A 19746-nucleotide genomic window follows, 5' to 3' on the forward strand; every position below is an offset into this window, starting at 1 on the left:
CCCCCCCCCCCCCCCCGTCCTCTCATTTCCCCCTTCCCCTCCCCCCGCTTTCATTTCCTCTTCCTCCCTCCAGCCCCCCGCCCCGCCCTCGCATCCCTCCCCGCCGGGCCCGCGCACCCCACGCCCCGTCCGCTCACCCGCAGCACCGCCCACCCAGGCCCACAGCTCCCACGAGGCATCGCGAGAACGACGTAAAAAGGGGAACGCGAGACGTTCCAGTTACTTCCGGCCGCCAGGAAACGTCCCTCCGGAAGTGCTTCTTTTTTAAATTAGGATTGCTAGCGGTCTTCAAGCCGGAAATAGGAACAACTGAAACACAGCTCCGACGGAAACGGGGGAGGCTGGGAAGTCGGAGCGCCGGTCCCAGGAGCCCGAGCGCGGGCCGGAAGTAGCCCCTCGGCGGGCTCCGCGCGCACGCAGTCCCAGGCGCGCCGCTCTCCCGCCTCTGGCTTTCCTTCCCGTCTCTTGCCCTGTTTCTGTCGTGCAAACAGAACCGGCAGCTTTCCTGTGCGGCTCATCGGAACCGAGCTTCCAGGGAGCGAAGCCCAAGTTCCAGGCACCGCCTGCAACCCCTCGCCCTGACATCCCACATGCCGGCCCGCTCCCTGCGCAGGGATCCTGGGAACTGATTTAAGGCCTCGGTTCCGGCCCAGCTACGAACCCGACGCCCGCTCAGAACCCACTGCTCCGTTCCCGCCTCTGATCTGGGGGAAAGAAAACGGGGTCGGCCGGGACTTGACCCTCCCCTGCAGCCTGTCCCTTTGTAAAGCAGCCCAATGAACCCCTCCCTGGCAGCCGGAGCAGACCAGCATTCTGAGACCAGAGCAGGATATGTCTGAGCAGCCTTAAGTCAGGCACGATAGAATGTGTGGTTCTTTCAAGGCTGTTGAGATATTACTTTGAAGCGTTAAGTGCAATGATAAATGCTAGTCATCCCGCCTTGGATAATGTGTGGGGATATTGATAGAGGGGAGGGAGTGGGTACGTGTGGGATTGGGGGTATATGAGAACTCTATGCTCTGTTTTGCTGTGAACCTAAAACTGCTCTGAAAAATAAGTTTAATAGCTTAAAAAACAATAGTTACAACAGGAAGTAGGATAACCACCATTATTGAGCCCCTACTAGGTGCCAGTGGTAAAGCTAGGATTTGAACTTTGCTGTATCTGCTTCCTAAGCCCATAGTGAAGAAAATGCATTTTAAAAAAATGCTGCATCAGATTATCTGGCCAGAAGTCCGGCATATTAGAAAATTCACTTATCAATGCCATTAGGAACCCTGATTTCTGTATCAGCCCTTTACTGGTTCCTTGGTGAAAAACAACACATGTCATTTGTCTTATTTACAATTCCTTGATTTGTAAAGGAAGATACCAGACCAGAGTAATGAATCTCAAACTTAAAGGTGCCCACGAGTCACCTGGTGATCTGGTTCAGATGCAGCTTCTGCTTCAAGATGTCTGGGTGAGGTCTGAGATTCTGCATTTCTGACAAGTCCCCCCAACCCCGTACCCCCCCCCCCACCCCAAGGTGAAGTCCCTGTTGACCTAGGGGTAGCAAAGTCCTGGATCGCCTGTGAGATCTTTGCAAACTCTGATATTCTTACCCTGGATTATGCTTCAGAATTCCATTAAATAACAGTTAACCTTTAAGTCACTATAGGAAGCTTGTGCTTGGACACAGTCTCCAGCACTACCTCATGATGGCCACTAGAGGGACTAGAACCAAAGAAATCATTGAGCTCCTAGGTTCAGTATTTACTTTCCTAGATTACTGCTCAGTACTCCTATTTAAAAAACAAAAAACACCCTGCCCAAACTCAGTGCCAAAGGAACTATCAATAACAGTGGTAATAAGAAAAATAATTTGAAACTTCACATTCTTTCCCCATGATGGAAGTCCTGAGAGGCAGTGAACATAAGTCAGGCAAGGATCTGGGACACCAGCCACTGCTTATGTTGGCAAGAGAATGAGATCTTTCGGTTTTATGAAGCCTGGTGCTATGATGTGTGGTCTGTAGTAAAAATAATTATAGGCATGAAGAAGTGAAGGTTTCCAGAGACCTCCCCTCACCCTCATATGAGTTGCGCTCATATTTCAGCACTGCTGCACTGGGGACTTGCTCCTGAAAACATGTTTCAATGTAGCTTCTTATAAGAGTTTACCATTGCGATTACAAAAACATAAGAAATATTGGATTTGAATATCAATCTAACTACTAAATACAGTGACAAACTGGAAAAAACTAAAAATGAAAAACAAAAAAACTTATTTTAACACATATTTCTTATTTTATGCATTTTAAATACTTCTAAAAATCTAAATCTTGACCCGGCTAGTGTGGCTCAGTGGTTGAGTATCGACTTATGAACCAGGAGGTCAGGGTTTGATTCCTGGTCAGGGCACATGCTGGGTTTGTGGGCTCAATCCCCAATAGGGGTGTGCAGGAGGCAGCCAATCAGTGATTCTCTCTCATCATTGATGTATCTCTCTGTCCCTCTCTGAAATCAATACAAATATAGATTTTTAAAAATCTAAATCCTACTAGAAGATAGGAAATTAAAGAGTCCTTCTGACCTAATTCCTACTCACAAAATAGCCACTTAATAACATTATTAAGATTATGTGTCCTTCCAGATATTTTCAATCCTATATAATAAAAGGCTGATATGCAAATTGACTGAATGGCAGAACAACTGGTCGCTATGATACACACTGACCACCAGGTGCAGACGCTCAATGCAGGAACTGCCCCTTGGTGATCAGTGCATTCCCAAGGCTCCTGGACTGTGACAGGGCGCAGGCCGGGTGGAGGGACTCCCCCCCCCCTCCCCTGCAGTGCACGAATTTTGTACACCAGGCCTCTAATCTATACTAATAAAAGGGTAATATGCTAATTAGACCAGGTAGACCAGACGTCTTCCGGACGTCCTTCTAGACAAAGCCATGGCAGCTGCGAGGGCTGAGAAGGCCTGGCAGCTGCGATAGCTGTGAGGGCCCAGAAGGGTCGGTGGCTGGCAGTCGCAGCAGCAGCAGGGTGATGGGGCGACGTCTTCCCCTGATCAGACCGATTGCCTCCCGCAGAGGGAGGCCAGACTGTGGCTTAGGCCCACATCCCGTGGGAAGTGGGCCTAAGCTGTCAGTAGGACATCCCCTGAGGGCTGCTGGACTGTGAGAGGGGGCAGGCCAGGCTGAGGGACCGCCCCCCCCCTCAAGTGCATGAATTTTCATGCACCAGGCCTCTAGTTTATATATAAATGTGTATTGTTCTGCTGGTGGGAATGCAGACTGGTGCAGCCACTGTGGAGAACAGTATGGAGTTTCCTCAAAAAGTTAAAAATCTAACTCCCATTTGACTCAGTAATCCCACATCTAAGAATATATCCCAAGAAATCAGAAACACCAGTCAGAAAGGACATATGCACCCCTATGTTCACAGCAGCACAATTTACCATAGCTAAGATTTGGAAACAGCCTAAGTGCCCATCAGCAGATGAGTGGATTAAAAAACTGTGGTACACCTACACAACGGAATACTACGCTGCTATAAAAAAAGAAGGAATTTTTACCATTTGCAACAGCATGGATGGACCTGGAGATCATTATGCTAAGTGAAATAAGCCAGTTGGAGAGATAAATATCACATGATCTCACTCATTTGTGGAATATAATGAACAACATAAACTGATGAACAAAAATAGATCCAGAGACAAAGAAACACCAAACAGACTGTCAAACCTCAGAGAGAAGGGGGGGCGGGGGGGGGCAGATAAGAGATCAACCAAATGCTTGCATGCATGCATATTAGCATAACCAATGGACACAGACGCTGGGGCAGTGGGGGCTTGTCCTGGGGGGGGGGGAGTGGCCCAGGGAAGGGTCCATGGGGAAGAAGGAGACATATGTAATACTTTAAACAATAAAATAAAAATAAATAAACATTTGCATTGTTCTTTTATGTAAATCCTGATTTGTCTCCTGACTACTACTCTGACTTCCTCTCCTACCACTTTCTGTCTTCTGTGCAGACTATATTCCTGATTCTCAAACTTGACAACTTGTTCCAGCCTCAGGACTGACTGCCTTACTTTCTGGACCTCTCTCTTCTCCCAGGTCCTCCTCATTCCTGTGTCACCTTATATGTTACTTCCTCAGAGAGGTCTTTTGTGACACCCTTCACGTAACTGTTATTCCCCAGCCCAAATCACTCCCCATCTCCATGGTTTATTTTCTTCTTTCTTCTGTCACTGAAATTACCTTGTTCATTTATGTACTTGACTAGCTACTTACTACTAAAATGTAATCTCCATAACAGGATCCTTGACTGCCTCGTTTAGCTCATATCCTCAGTATCTAGAACATAAATTAGGAACTCACAAGTATTTGTTCATTGAATACATACATTAAATATACTATTCTGCAACTTATTTTTCCACTCACTGTGTCTTGTACAAGTTGTATTTTACTTTGTGTAGATATTTTTATTTCAGTTATGTTCTTAATTTTTTAAATTTAACTTTCTTAGGTTAAATATTCACATGACTCAAAAATAAAACAATATAATGTAATACTTTAAACAAAAAAATAAAAATAAAACAATATAAAGAAGTATTCAGTGAAATGTCTTATATCCACTTCTGTCTACCATCTGCCTAGTTTCCACTCAACCAGGTAGCCATTTTTACTGTTTTAGCCTACTGTGTATCTTTCTTTATGCAAATATATACATCTCTATATATTCCTATTCTTTCTTTCCTCCCTTTTTGCACAAACAGTAGCTGTGCAATATATTTTAACAGCTGCGTGATATTTGTAATTTATATACATTTATAACTTATTTTACTCCATTCTCTATTGATGAACTTTTGGTTGTTTTAGTTTGGGTTATTACAATCAATGTTGTAAAAACTATTTTTACCCCTAACCGGTTTGGCTCAGTGGATAGAGCGTCGGCCTACGGACTCAAGGGTCTCGGGTTCGACTCCGGTCAAGGGCATGTACCTTGGTTGCGGGCACGTCCTCAGTGGGGAGTGTGCAGGAGGCAGCTGATCGATGTTTCTCTCTCATCGATGTTTCTCACTCTCTATTCCTCTCTGTAAGAAATCAATAAAAATATTTTTTTAATTATTTTTATGCTCGATAAATGTCTGATAGAATAAATTCCTAGAAGTGGAATGACTAAATCAAAGGTGTGTGTATACTGAATCAGGAAAGATCTTTTCAAACTTCCCTCCAAGTAAGTTACCTCAATTTATACCAACAGTGTACAAGAGTACCAACTTCCCCCGTACCCTTGCCCATGATAAATATTATGGACTTGAATTTGTTCACTAGTCTGATGGCTGAAGAGTAGTTGCTCACTGTTGCTTTTATTTTAATTTCTCTAATTATGAAGTGTAATACCTTTCACGTTTTAAAAATAGCTCTGTTGATATAGAATTCACATACATGTATCCATTTACAGTGTACAACTGATTGGTTTTAGTATATTCACAAACATCACCACTATTGCCCAGATGTGCAACCATCACCACAATTTTTGAACATTTGCATCACCTCAAAAATAAACTCGCATCCTTTAGATATCCATCTCCTATCCCCCCATGACCCCCAGCCCTAAGAAACCACTACTCTGCTTTCTCTGTCTATAGATTTTCTGGACGTTACATATAAATAAAATCATATAATATGTGTGTGTTTTTTGAGTGGCTTCTTTCACTTAGCATGTTTTTAAGATTCATCCATGTTGTAGCATGTATTGGTACTTCATTCCTTTTTATGACCAAATAATATTTAATTGTATGAATATACATTTTTAGTCCAGTTGTCAGTTGATGGACATTTGTGTTGTTTCCACGCTATTTTTTAAAATATGTTTTTATTGCCTGGCCGGTGTTGCTCAGTGGTTGAGCACTGACCTATGAATCAGGAGGTCTTGGTTCCATTCCTGGTCAGGGCACATGCCCAGGTTGTGGGCTCCATCTCCAGTATGGGGTGTGCAGGAGGCAGCCAGTGATTCTCTCTCATCATTGATATTTCTGTCTCTCTCCCCCTCTCACTTCCTCTCTGAAATCAATAAAAATGTATTTTTAAAATAAATAAATAAATAAAATGTTTTTATTATTGGTTTTAGAGAGAGAGGAAGGGAGAGGGAGAGAGAGAAACATCAATGTGAGAAGGTAACATGATCTGCTGCCCCCTGCATGCCCCCCACTGGGGACCGAGCCCATAACCCGGGCATATACCCTGATCAGGAATCCAACCAGGGACTTCTTGGTTCTTGGGTTAATGCTCAACCTATCCACTGAGCCAAACCGGGTACGGCCAGCATGCAGATTTTTAAGAGATCCTCTGGGAGAAGCCAAGGTTGGAAACCAAAGCCTGCCCAGTTCCACCCTGATTCCATTCTTCTATCTTTAAAATGACTTCCTTCAAAACGTCACTGAGACTTTTGCATAATAAGGGCCCTAGAAACTGCTATGGCCTTCTAGGAGAGCATTGAAAGTAAACTTTTAAGATCCTACATTGAGATTTAAATTTCAGTACCTTCCCAATCTCCAGGTGCTGACCTGGAATCAACCCGCCCTCCAGCTCCCCACCCCACGTTTGGCGCTCTGAGGCCCAGAGGACCTCTGCCCTTCTGGATATAATCCTAGAGTGGTTCGGCGCCCACTCCTCTTGGCAATGCCCTGGATTTGCTTTTGAGTGTGTTTTCTGATTGACCCTCTTCCTGTTTGCTTGATTAAAGTTTTGTGTCTTGCTATCCAGCTCCCTTTGGTCTGAAAGGGAAGGAAAGACTGAGGGGAGAACCAACCCCGCCCCCCCCCCCCCGCCCCCATTCTTTGTCCTGAACACTTGACAGGAGAGTAAGGAAAGTGAACATTCCAACTTGATAGGGACAGTACTGAGCAATTACAGTCTAGCCACAGGCAAAGCCAAGCTGCCTCCTTCCATCCTGTTGGGCTCTATTTATTAATGTTACCGGCAAGGGGACCTGGACCTGAACGGGTCTCCTAGGACCAGCCGGTAGTGTGTAGGTTCTTGACTTTGTGCAGGAAAACTTTCACAACGTGAGTCCAGGTGAATCCTAGAGGACGCTTACTAAAGCTGGGGACAGGGAAGCCAGAAAGGGCTGGGGAAATGGGCCCGGGCTGGGCTGCTTGGCTCACTAAGAAGTCAGAGAAGAGGGGCCTTGGGGACAGGTTCAGGGGGTTTGTCTGGGAGGAACTGCCGCTGCCCATTGCTGCCCTGGTTGCAAGCCTCGTGGGGTCCCTTAGAGTTTGGGAGATGCATGCCTGTGGGGGGAGGGGTGAAGCAGGGAGGCCCCAGTGTGCTCCTGGGAAAGCTAGACCTTTTTTTGGGTTTTTCAAAAATATTTTTTTATTTATTTCAGAGAGGAAGGGAGAGGGAGAAAGAGCTAGAAACATCAATGATGAGAGAGAATCATTGATTGGCTGCCTCCCGGACACCCCATCCACACTGGGAATCGAAGCCGCAACCCAGGCATATGCCCTGACCAGGAATTGAACCATGACCTCCAGGTTCATAGGTCAATGCTCGACCACTAAGCTACGCCGGCTGGGCGAACCTTCATTTTGAGGGGTTCTAAAGGCTGGGTGTTTAGGGGAGGTCTTACAGTAGGACCCCAATATTCATCAGCTTTATGCTGATGTACCAAAATGAAGTTTATTCTTTTAACTTCATCTGTCCTTGAGTGTGGTTGACAAATAGCACTATTTGGATTTCTGTTATCTGTCCCCCTGAATGTGTTTTCTGATTGACCCTCTTCCTGGTCAATCAGAAAACACCCCTGGTTAGGGAAAAGTGAAAATGATTTACACTCAAGTGTCCTTGGTTTAAGATAGATAGGATTTACTAGAAGCCTGCAAACTGCTGTTAAACTGTCTCAGTTCCCCACTCTGCTTGTCCTGACTTACTAGCCTATACCTCATTAATGTCTGCTCCCAACCCCCAAACAGTCTCCCTTGACTTGTTCAGAATTGTTTGAAATTGCCTCATTTCCACCACATGTGCAGTGTGCCCTGAGAATCACCTCAATACTCATGTGTGCCCACCTACCAAGTACCAGGTGACACGTCTCAATGTTTAATTCACAGAATAAAGTGCTCTCCTCAAAACATTCCATTCTGCCTCCAGTACTTCTCTGCCTTGGGCAGTGCAGAAGCACTGTTTGAGAATTTGCGTAATAAAATAGTGAGATCCTGTGATAAAAGAATATTAATAAATGTTCCTTTTTTAATTAACTATGGCTGTCTCAGAAAGATGATTACATTCTTTTTTAAAATATATTTTTATTGATTTCAGAGAGGGAGAGAGAGGGAGAGAGAAATAGAAACATCAGTGGTGAGAGAGAATCATTGATTGGCTGCCTCCTGCACGTTCCCTATTGGGGATCGAGCCCACAACCCAGACATGTGCCCTGACAGGGAATGGAACCGTGACCGATGCTCAACCACTGAGCAACACCTACCGGGCAATAAAAGACTTTTCAAGACTCCTGGTACTAACCAAGAAGGAGTTAGCATCTACTATAGCCTGCCATTCCCCATGATACAACTAAAAACTCTGGACAGAACACAGAAAGCAATAGTAGCAGGAAGATTGGGAGGGGAACCAGTGGTAAAGAAGGCACCTACAGGGGTGAGTTTTCCATAGTTTTCCTCTTTTATCGCTTGGCTTTGACCCAAAGGCAGCCACAATGCGTGACTGCACAGTTGGCACAGGCAGCAAAAACTCCTAGGGAAATTCTAAAATTTCTGGTCAGAAGAGCTGGGAAGGCAGCCCCCGCAAGCAGGAGAGTGTGGGAAATCCTCCTTGTTTTTTTCTTGTCTTTCCCTTTCTCTTTGGCCCTACTCCTAGGGCAGTGATGGCGAACCTATGACACGCGTGTCAGAGGTGACACGCGAACTCATTTTTTTGGTGGATTTTTCTCTGTTAAATGGCATTTAAATATATAAAATAAATATCAAAAATATAAATCTTTGTTTTACTATGGTTGCAAATGTCAAAAAAATTCTCTATGTGACACGGCACCAGAGTTAAGTTAGGGTTTTTCAAAATGCTGACATGCCAAGCTCAAAAGGTTCGCCATCACTGCCCTAGGGGCAGTCCTACTCACAGAACTGCATGGTGGTGGCAGTGGCACCGGCATCTAAAATCCCAACAGGAAACTTATCTTTCAAGCCAGAGGGACTGAGATAAAGGGAACTGTTAGGTCGATGCTGAGAGGAACCAGGCCGAATGAAATGAAAAAGCAAAATGTATAAATGTGCTGTTACATCTGCAAACAGAAGGGCTGAGACCAAAGTGGTGTCAGCCAGCAAGAGTAGGGAGGGAGGGGCATTTATGTTGTTACATGGGCCAAAGCTAGCAGCTGGGTCCGGAACTGCTGTTCTTGGCCCTTAGCTGTCACTTGTGACACCTGAAACAGGAAAACCACAGAGAGGGCAGGAGCCCCAAGCGGGGTCAGGGGAAAAGTACTGAGAGCAGGAGAGCCACTGAGCGCAGGGGAAGGTGCGGCCTGTGCTTTTTCTTTTCCTTCTGTGAGCTGGGGTGGATGAGGGAGGCCGACCTCGGACTTCTGTAACTTCATGCTCAGGTGGGTTGTGGAGATGTCCCAGATTAGTCGGTGACTGAGGGAGGGGATGCCATCTAGTGTAGGTCTGGAACAGCATTATTTCCCCTATGGAACTATTGGTGATTGCCTGAAGGCGGTTTTGAAGGCAGGAGGAAAGGGCTCTTAGGATGCGCGGGCCAAAGATGAGTGCCAAGAAGAGCATTCAGAGGGGCCCGACTAGAGGCAGAAGCCAGGAGGTCCAGTGAGGATTCTGCAGCCAGGTGCCCCGGGATTCTGAAAGCTGTTGTCGGACTTTTGGGGCCCTGTCGACTAGTTTCCTGGCCCTGTCCCTTACGATGCCAGACTGGTTGGCATATAAACAGCATTCTTCCTCTAGGAAGAGGCATAGCCCCCTTCTCAGCTGTGAGGAGGTCAAGTCTGCTCCGATTGTGGAGGGTAACCGCTGCCAATGACTCTATCCGGGCCTGGACTGCAACAATACTTCGGGCAATTGCCTCTAAGCCAGTGGTTCTCAACCTTCTGGCCCTTTCAATACAGTTCCTCATGTTGTGACCCAACCATAAAATTATTTTCGTTGCTACTTCATAACTGTAATGTTGCTACTGTTATGAATCGTCATGTCAATGTCTGATATGCAGGATGGTCTTAGGCGACCTCTGTGAAAGGGTCGTTCGACCGCCCAAGGGGTCACGACTCACAGGTTGAGAACCACTGCAAGTCTAAGCTGTCTGCGAGGTCTCTGGATAGGCTCTGATGGTAGGAAAGGGAGGTTGCTATCCCCCCTACCCCAGTGCCTCGGCCGGTAGCTATGCCTAGGCAGGCAAGGAGGGGAAGGAGGGCAATGTCCCTCCTGGTCTGTGCATAAGTGGTGAGAGGAACCTTGAAGGGCTCATTGTTAGGGGCAATGTCTATTTCAGGGGTGAGATAGATCAGGGTCCAGGTCCCAGTCCAGCGGGCTGGGAGGCAGGGATAGGCATTGGTGCCGAGCAGAAAGAAGACTCCCGGATTTTCTAAGCAGAAGGTGTTTTTGATGGCGAAGAGGTGAGTGAGCTTGTTGTTTTCATTTTTCCAAACAGAAAGAGTTCCAGCCAAGGCTGCCCGGTAAGGGGCTGAAAATGGCCTTTGGGATTGACCTGTGTCGCCCCAGTGGTGATGTTTTATATATATAAAACATCTCAGTTTCCACCCAAAATTCAGAATGTGTGAGACCACGGGAGGGGAGTAGGCTGCAGGTAGATTGTAATTGAGTTACAACTCTGCCATGGGAAATAGCTAACACAGGAAAGGGGCTGACCTAAACAGAACTGAGGGGTATGAGTGGTCATGGTTGTTGGGAAGGTGGCTGAGATGGTGGGCCAGGCTGAGAACCCAATGGGTTTTAGAAAAAGGCTGTTTGGGTGATGAAATTGTTAGCCCAGCCGGAGGAAGGCTGAAGGTTGAGGAGTAAAGTTGCATCAGCATTGATCAAGATGCCCTAAAACCTTCCCTGCAGGGAGTGTTCTGTTGATGCAAAGAGCTGCTGATATGCTAGGTCAGTGCTGGTTGTCACTGGTCCTAAGATGGGGACTTTGTTGGGTGAATGTTCAGTTATGTGGTTTAGGTATGACTGGAGTAACTCAACAGCTCTACCTGTGAGTGTGCCCCTTCATCACTGATGTTTCTCTCTCGCGCCCTCTCCCTTCTCTGAAATTAATAAAAAAATATGTATTTAAAGAAACAAAAAGAGCCTGGCCGGCGTGGCTCAGTAAGCATCAACCTGTGAACCAGAAGGTCACAGTTTAATTCCCAGTCAGGGCACATGCCCGGGTTGTGGGCTCGATCCCCAGTGAGGGGCATGCAGAAGCCAGCCGATCAATGATTCTCTCTCATCATTGATGTTTCTATCTCTCTCTCCCTCTGAAATCAATAAAAATTTATATTATTTTTAAAAAGTTCCCTCTGGGGGGGGGGGGGGGTCTAAGGTGCTAAGTTCCTGTAAGGCCTCCGTGAGGCGGAAGAGAGCCTGGTTTTTGTCAGGGCCCTGAGTGATTTCATTGTTTGTCATAGTTGACTGCCTTATGGGCAGCCTTTTGGAGTCCAGCAATGAGACAGGTGATCATATGGCTACAGAGCCAGCGCCCTGGAGAATTAACCAGGTCATCCCGTCTCAGGTCAGTACAGGGGAGCATGTCTGCACCAACTGGATTGGCTGCCATGTCCTGCCTATGGAGGGCATGGGCATGGTCCAGGGCTGCTAGCCAGATGTGCTCCTTTTCCTCTGGGGTGAGAGAGGAGGACAGGAGGACACAGATGTCGTGCCAGGCCAGGCTATAGGGCTGCGTCAGGTACTCAAATTCCTTGGTAAAAGTGGTCAGGTGGGTGGAAGAAGACCCAAGACACCTCTCAATGTATGCGAGGTCGGACATGGAAAACGGGATGTGTACCTGGACAATACCCTGGGCCCCAGCCACGTCTCGGAGGGGAAGTGCGGGGCCTGGGGGTGGGGGGGGGTGGGGGGACTGAAGGCTGGGTTGCCTGGGAATGAGTGAGAGGTGGGGCTCGGTAGGGAGGCTAAGGGGTAGACATGAAGAGGTGGTGTCTGGGAACATAGGGGCATAAGGAGGTGCATTTGGGGGACCCAGAGGGGAACAGAGGATTGAATGACTAGAGAAGGATCGAAGGGAGGGGCTGAGGGATCCAACTGGTCGGGGAAAGATGGATCAGGAGCCTCCGGTGGAAAGGTCCGGGGTTGCGCAAGGGGCTTTGAGTGGAGAAGTAGGATTTGATGAGTAGAGCAAGTTTGACAGAGAGAAGGACGATTACAAAGTGTAAAGAAGGCCTGGACATAGGGGATCTCTGCCCTTTACCACTGCGGTGACAGAAATTGTCTCAGTCCCAGAGAATGTTAAACCCAAAGTACCATTCTTGGGCCAACGTGAATCCCTGTCTGATTTACATTGTGGCCAGGCAGTATTGCAAGGGAAAATAAGGCATTTGGGCCAGACCTCCGTGGAAAGGCCGAGGGTGTTTGGATTACGGAGGAGACATGCAGAGGAGTGTTTCTGGGAGGACAGAAAGAGAATTCCCCATGGTGTAAAGTAGGAAGCGGGGTAAGTAACAAAGAAATACCCAGGACTGGAGGGAGGGTGTCCCTACCGTCTGTCTAGTCAGGCTTCTGAGGGAAGAAAGTCTGATCCCTTTCGGGGGGGTCCCTTCAATGAGGAAGACTGTGGGACCTGGTCCCGGGCCGAGGCCGGGCTGGAGAGGACTTGTGGCCTAGCGCTAGGTCTTTGTCTGAGACGGAAGATGGCAAATCTGAAATCCGGAAGGGTGACCAAATTGTCACTTACCAGAGAGGAAATGAGCCGGGTGTAGCGCGGGTCAGCACTGGGAGGAAGAGATCCCCTTCGGGTGCCCCTCGGCGTCCCAGGGTTTCGGCACCAAAATGTTAGGTGGATGCCAAGAGGAACCAGGCCGACTGAAATTAAAAAGCAAAATGTATAAATTTATTGTTACATCTGCAAACAGAAGGGCTGAGACCAAAGTGGTGTAGGGAAGGCCTGGTATTTCTATGTTTTTTATGTGGGTCAAGGCTAGCAGTTAAGCCAGATGCAGGTGCAGACTTTTGCAGGGAGCTGGGTCTAGGGCTCTTCTTGGCTGCTTAGCTGTCTCTTGTGACACCTGAAACAGGAAAACCACAGAGAGGGCGGGAGCCCCAAGCGGGGCTCAGGGGAGAGACTGGACGCAGGGGAAAGATAAAGAATGTGCCTAAAAGAGCCCTGTGGTCTGAAGCATACGGGGGAGGGGGTCCCCATTCATTTTTTTCACTTTTCTTTCACTGCTTGCTCCAAAGTTGGTCCAATTATGCAGGACGGTGGCAGCTAAAACTGCCAGGAGACAGTTCATCTTTCTGGTCAGAGAACTGAGAAAAGGTAACCCTGGTAGCTGGACAGTATGGGGGAATCTGGAGAGAAGAGGGCTGGAAAAGGGACTCCCCTAATTTTAAACAATAAAAGTAGTAAACCTCTGGCCAGACTGATCAGAAAAGGGGAGAAGACACATGATACTATTATTGAGGTAGGAGAGTAAGAAGCTAGAAAAATTCCTGAGAGAGTGGAATGGGGAAAACTGAGACAAGATAATTAAACAAGGCCAAACCATTTGAACAACGTACAGCCAGCTAGTGAATTGCAAGACCTAATCTTCCCTAACCAAGGACACTTGAGAGCAAATGGTTTATACCTCTCCTCCCTGACCACAGAACGCATAGCTGAAATCACCCTGGCTGGGAAAATAGAGAACGGAGACCCAATTAATGCCATGTGTGCCAGCTAAACCCAAGGACAGATGAAGTCAGGGGAACAAATAACAAAAAACCAATAAAAGCCAGACAGAACCAAGATAAAAGACAGACAATAAAACAGATGAAAGAATAATTCCAAATCCCTCTATGCGCTCATTTTGAGGCATCAGCCATACTAAAAACGCACCTGGAAAGCTGGTGAATATTCTGCTGAAACCCTCCCCTAAGATTCTCGCCAGGAGAAGAGAGATAAAACCCTCAAGACAAAGACCCAGTTTGGGCTCCCTCTTTAGACCCCCCTGTCCCTTCTCAGGCATGAACTGTTTCCTTCCCCCTAAACTCTAAGGGACCCCATGAGACTTGCAACTCGGGGAACAGTGGGAAGCAGCAGCTTGTCCTGGGCTCACCCCTGGTCCTGCCTGACTTTCCAGGGAGCTGAAAGCAGCCCCACCGAAACCGGTTTGGCTCAGTGGATAGAGCGTCGGCCTGCGGACTGAAGGGTCCCAGGTTCGATTCCGGTCAAGGGCATGTACCTGGGTTGCGGGCACATCCCCAGTGGGAGATGTGCAGGAGGCAGCTGATCGATGTTTCTCTCTCATCGATGTTTCTAACTCTCTATCTCTCTCGGGGAACAGTGGGAAGCAGCAGCTTGTCCTGGGCTCACCCCTGGTCCTGCCTGACTTTCCAGGGAGCTAAAAGCAGCCCCACCTCGGCTCACTTTTTTCCTTTAACGTTTCTAGGGAGCCAAAGCCTAGGCTCTCTCTCCTGTTGCAACTTCTATCCTAAGTCCTTCCCTTGTTTCACTCTCCTCAGCTTTAATAACATGCTCTCAAAATCACCTGGACTCGTTTTGGGAAATCTTTCCTGCATGAAGTCAAGCATCCATGTATTACAGGCCAGCCTGAGGCAGACTCGCTCTGGGCCTGGGCCCCATCCTGTAACATTATCAGGAATAAAAGAGGAGACATTAGGGCAGACCCTACTGACATCAAAAAGAATAACAAGCCCTCGCTGGCTTGGCTCAGTGGATAGAGCGTAGGCCTGCGGACTGAAGGGTCATGGGTTTGATTTGGTCAAGGGCATATGCCTGGGTTGCGGGCTCGATCCCCAGTAGGGGGCGTGCAGGAGGCAGCCAATCAATGATTTTCTCTCATCATTGATGTTTCTATCTCTCTCTCCCTTCCTCTCTAAAATCAATAAAAAATATTTTAAAAAAAACAAATACTGCAAACAAGTCTATTCCCATAAATTAAATTACTTAAATAAAATGGACCAATTATTTGAAGTACCAAAACTCATATAAGAATAGATAATCTTCACTGTCCCATATCTATTAAAGAAATTGAATTTGTAGTTTAAAATCCTTCAACAAAGAAACCCCAGTCTACCAAACATTTAAGTTATAAATAATACCATAAAATAGAAGAGAACACTTTCCAACTCATTTTAGGAAACCTGAATTTAGCCATTGATATTTTTGGATTATTTATTATAGTAGTTAATCTACCCTAGACAGCTATGACAGTGGCTTTTGCTATGTTCTCTTGGGACCCTAAGTCCCCTCAGTGATATCTTGAGGAATGCCATGGTAGAAACTCAGGGAGTCTACTTCAACCAGAACAGCCCTGCTTTTATATATTTAATAGTCAGCTCTCCATATCCATAGGTCTCAAATCCACAGCAGGGGCAGCTATACGCATTGTTCTATGCCATTTTATGCAAGGGACCTGAGTCTCCGAGGATGTTGGTGTCCACAGTGCAGTGGGGGTGGGGAGTCCTGGAGGCCATACCCCAAGAATACCGAGGGATGACTGTATATATAATGTACGATATACAGATGGCAAAGTATGAATGCATGCACGTATGACATGTAGTGATGCACATGGTGAGGACTTCAAAAGGCACAGACGGCTTTGTAGTAAAAATGAATCTTCTTTATACCTCTGCTGTTCAGTCTCCCATTTGCCCTTTCTAGGAGCAACTTCAGTCACCCACTTCCTGAGTTTTAGTGATAATTTATGTGCATATAAACATATGTACCGGTGATATATTTAACCAGTTCCTCGTTAATGGATATTTAGTGTATTTTCCATCTTTTGCTAGCATGAACCATGGCAGAGTGATTATCCTTACATATACATGGCATTTTATACATATGGCATGTGCATTTCACATTTTGATAGATAATGCCAAATTGCATTCCATAGGGTACCAATTTACAGTTCTATCACTTGCCCTTCACATCCTTGCCAATGCAAGGTATGACCAAATCTATTAGTTTGATATGTGAAAAACGATATCTCATTGTAGACTAATGAGTATGTCTCTCATTATGAGTGAAGTTTTACATTTTCACATGTTTAGAAGCCACTTACATTCCCCTTGCTGTGAACTGAACACTTAATTTTCAACTGGGCTATCAATCTTTTTCTTCTTATTTTTTATCAATCTTTTTCTTCTTGATTTTTTCACAGAGAGGAAGGAAGAGGGATAGAGAGTTAGAAACATCGATGAGAGAGAAATATCGATCAGCTGCCTCCCGCACACCCCCTACTGGGGATGTGCCCGCAACCCAGGTACATGCCCTTGACCGGAATCGAACCTGGGACCCTTGAGTCCACAGGCCGACGCTCTATCCACTGAGCCAAACCGGTTCCGGCTCTTTTTCTTATTGATTGGTGAGAGTTCTTTAACTATCAAAGGAAACGTATTTACATTTTATAATAGAGTTAAGATCATTCAACAGATGGATTCTGCTGCTTAAGACCAAAATTTGAAAATCACTGCCTATGCTCCTTTGTAACCTGGCCTTGCTAATAAAATCCTGTCTCCTATACCCTAGGACAGTGGTTGGCAAACTCATTAGTCAACAGAGCCAAATATCAACAGTACTTCTTCAAAATAGACTCGCCCAGGCCGAAAACCGACTTCTGTGCATGGGCAACGAAGTTTCAATTGCACTGTACGTGCGCGCCCGCACGTGGTATTTTGTGGAAGAGCCACACTCAAGGAGCCAAAGAGCCGCATGTGGCTCTCGAGCCGCAGTTTGCCGACCACTGCACTAGGAAATCATTGTCAGTTAGAGCCCCAGTCAGTACCACTTGCCCTGTGTGGCTGAAACTCTAAGCCAGAGTTCCTCAACCCTGACACTGTTGGTATTTTGGCTGGATAATTCTTTCTTGTGTAGGGGCTGTCGTCTGCATTGTGGAACAGTTAGCAGTATCCCTGGTCTCTCTCTCTGCTGAATGTTGGTAGTACAGTCTCCCCTGAGTTGTGACAACAAAAAATATCCCCACATTGTCCAGTATACCCCAGAGAAGGGGGGTGGTTGCAAAATCGCTGTGATTTGAGAACCACTGGTCTAGGTTTTAATCTGTCCGGTGGAAGACAGGCTGCATTACCAAATCGAGTTTAGTTTACAAGTCCCAGAGAGCTCACATGGTGCTTGGTAGGATGCCAAATACTAAGATCTGTAGGGAAGTACAACACTGTATCTAATAAAAAAGACAACATACATGAAGCCACGAAAGAATAACACCTCCTACATTTGTGTTTATACCCAGGGAATTTAAAAAGAAGTGGTGTAAGTCATGAAAGTCAGTCAACTGCTCCCACCTCACAGGGTGGGGGAGGCTTGATGAGGCTATGAGAATGCAGAGTCTAGCCCTCAGGTGGCAGTTTCAAAAAACGGTTACTCTTTTTCTTTTTAAACTAAAAATAATGTACTCATTTCAATACATGAAATTTTAGCAAGAAATATTTATTGATGTGTCCTCAAACTTTCCATTTCTGTCCAGCCTCTCCATCAAGAATGCTTAAAATAGTAAATTTTTTTCAGTCTTCATCAGAAAATATATTTATTATCGATAGTGAGTGAAGTAAAGAGGTCCGTATTTATGATAGAGAAGCGGTTGTATAAGCCAAGGTTGTCTTTATGTTGATTAAAAAATGCCTTATTTCATAAACATCATTCCAGTAAAAGAGGTATATTTTCTCTCTTATTTTTTTTTGTCTTCTTACTTTTATGATCACGTAATGAATTAAAATGAAATAGCTCTTATGTAGTCAAGGGAGAAAAGAAAACAAGAGAAACCCAACATGTCACAGTCTAGACAATTCTGCCCGGCCCTGCTGGCCTGAGATGGAAGTATTTTGCCCTCTGCCCTCCCCACTCCAATTCCCTTATCTCCAATCCCAACCCCAAGCTGTGCTGGAGTGTAGGGACACCAAGTGATGAAGCTTAGTTAGAAAGAGAAAGTTGAATAGGAAATACATACCTGTTAAGTGATAGATGGTAACAATAAAAATTGTTTAGTTAGGCAGCAAAATATCAGACATATGCCTTAGCAATATCTTTACCGATACAGCTCCTAGGGCAATGGAAACTAAGGAGAAAATAAACAAATGAGACTACATCAAAATAAAAAGCTTCTGCACAGCAAAAGAAACCATCAACAAAATAAGAAAGCCCATTGCACGGGAGAACATACTTGCCAATGTTATCTCCAATAAGGGCCTAATCTCCAAAATTTATAGGGAACTCATACATTTTAACAAAAGGAAGATAAATAATCCTATCAAAAAATGGGCAAAAGACTTACTAGACTTTTTAAAAATATATATATTTTATTGATTTTTTTACAGAGAGGAAGGGAGAGGGATAGAGAGTTAGAAACATCGATGAGAGAGAAACATCAATCAGCTGCCTCCTGCACACCTCCTACTGGGTATGTGCCCACAACCAAGGTACATGCCCTTGACTGGAATCAAACTCGGGACCTTTCAGTCCGCAGGCCAACGCTCTATCCACTGAGCCAAACCGGCTAGGGCTTAATAGACTTTTTTGAAAGTGGACATACAGAAGGCCAAGAGACATATGAAAACATGCTCAAAGTCACTAATCATCTCAGAGATAGGAATCCAAACCGACAATGAGATACCATCTCACACCTGTCAGAATGGCTATCATCAACAAATCGACAAAAAACAAGTGCTGGCAAGGATGTGGAGAAAAAGGAACCCTCGTGCACTGCTGGTGGGAATGTAGACTGGTGCAGCCACTGTGGAGAACAGTATGGAGTTTCCTCAAAAAACTAAAAATGGAACTCCCATTTGATCTCACTTCTAGGAATATATCCCAAGAAAACAGAAACACCAATCAGAAAGGACATATGCACCCATATGTTCATAGCAGCAAAATTCACCATAGCTAAGATCTGGAAACAGCCTAAGTGCCCATCAGTAGATGAGTGGATTAAAAACTGTGGTACATCTACACAATGGAATACTAGGCTGCGGGCTGCGGTAAAAAAGAAGGAGTTCTTAACATTTGCAACAGCATGGATGTACCTGGAGAGCATTATGCTAAGCGAAATAAGCCAGTTGGAGAAAGATAAATATCACATGATCTCACTCATTTGTGGAAAATAATGAACAACATAAACTGATGAACAAGAATAGATCCAGAGAAAAAAGGAAAAAAAAAATAGATCCAGAGACAGAGAAGCATCTATCAGACCGTCAAACCTCAGAGGGAAGGCGGGAGAGGGGGACAGGTAAGAGATCAACCAAAGGACTTGTATGCATGCATATGAGCATAACCAATGGACACAGACACCAGGGTGGTGAGGGCATGTGCTGGAGGTTGGGGGTGGCCCGGAGAGGTCGATGGGGGAAAAGGAGATGTAATACTATATGTAATACTTGAAGCAATAAAGAATTAAAAAAAAAAAGTTATTCCTAAGTGGAGTAATAGTTACTATTAAAAATTGTTTTGCTTTTGCTAATAGATTAGAACATTTAAAATGTTTATGTGTATATATATATTTTAAATGGCTTCTTAGTTAAAAAGCTCTTTCTTAATGCAGT

The 19746-nt window shown here is 45.6% G+C and overlaps 1 protein-coding gene across 2 annotated transcripts in view; it reads right to left on the minus strand.

The window, feature by feature from the left end:
* DNAJC12 (DnaJ heat shock protein family (Hsp40) member C12) overlaps positions 1–19746 on the minus strand; it is a 62984-nt gene that overhangs the window by 41097 nt on the left and 2141 nt on the right. The window contains exon 1 of one of the 2 annotated variants that reach the window (XM_006089724.3): positions 138–228. The exons of the other annotated variant lie outside the window; for it this stretch is intronic. The gene's annotated coding sequence lies outside the window, so the exon portion shown is untranslated. Of the gene's footprint in view, positions 1–137; positions 229–19746 lie in introns of those variants that run through there. 2 annotated transcript variants of the gene reach the window in all.

Source organism: Myotis lucifugus, unplaced genomic scaffold (assembly GCF_000147115.1).
Source record: "Myotis lucifugus unplaced genomic scaffold, Myoluc2.0 scaffold_62, whole genome shotgun sequence".
In the NCBI taxonomy this organism is placed as follows: Eukaryota; Metazoa; Chordata; class Mammalia; order Chiroptera; family Vespertilionidae; genus Myotis; species Myotis lucifugus.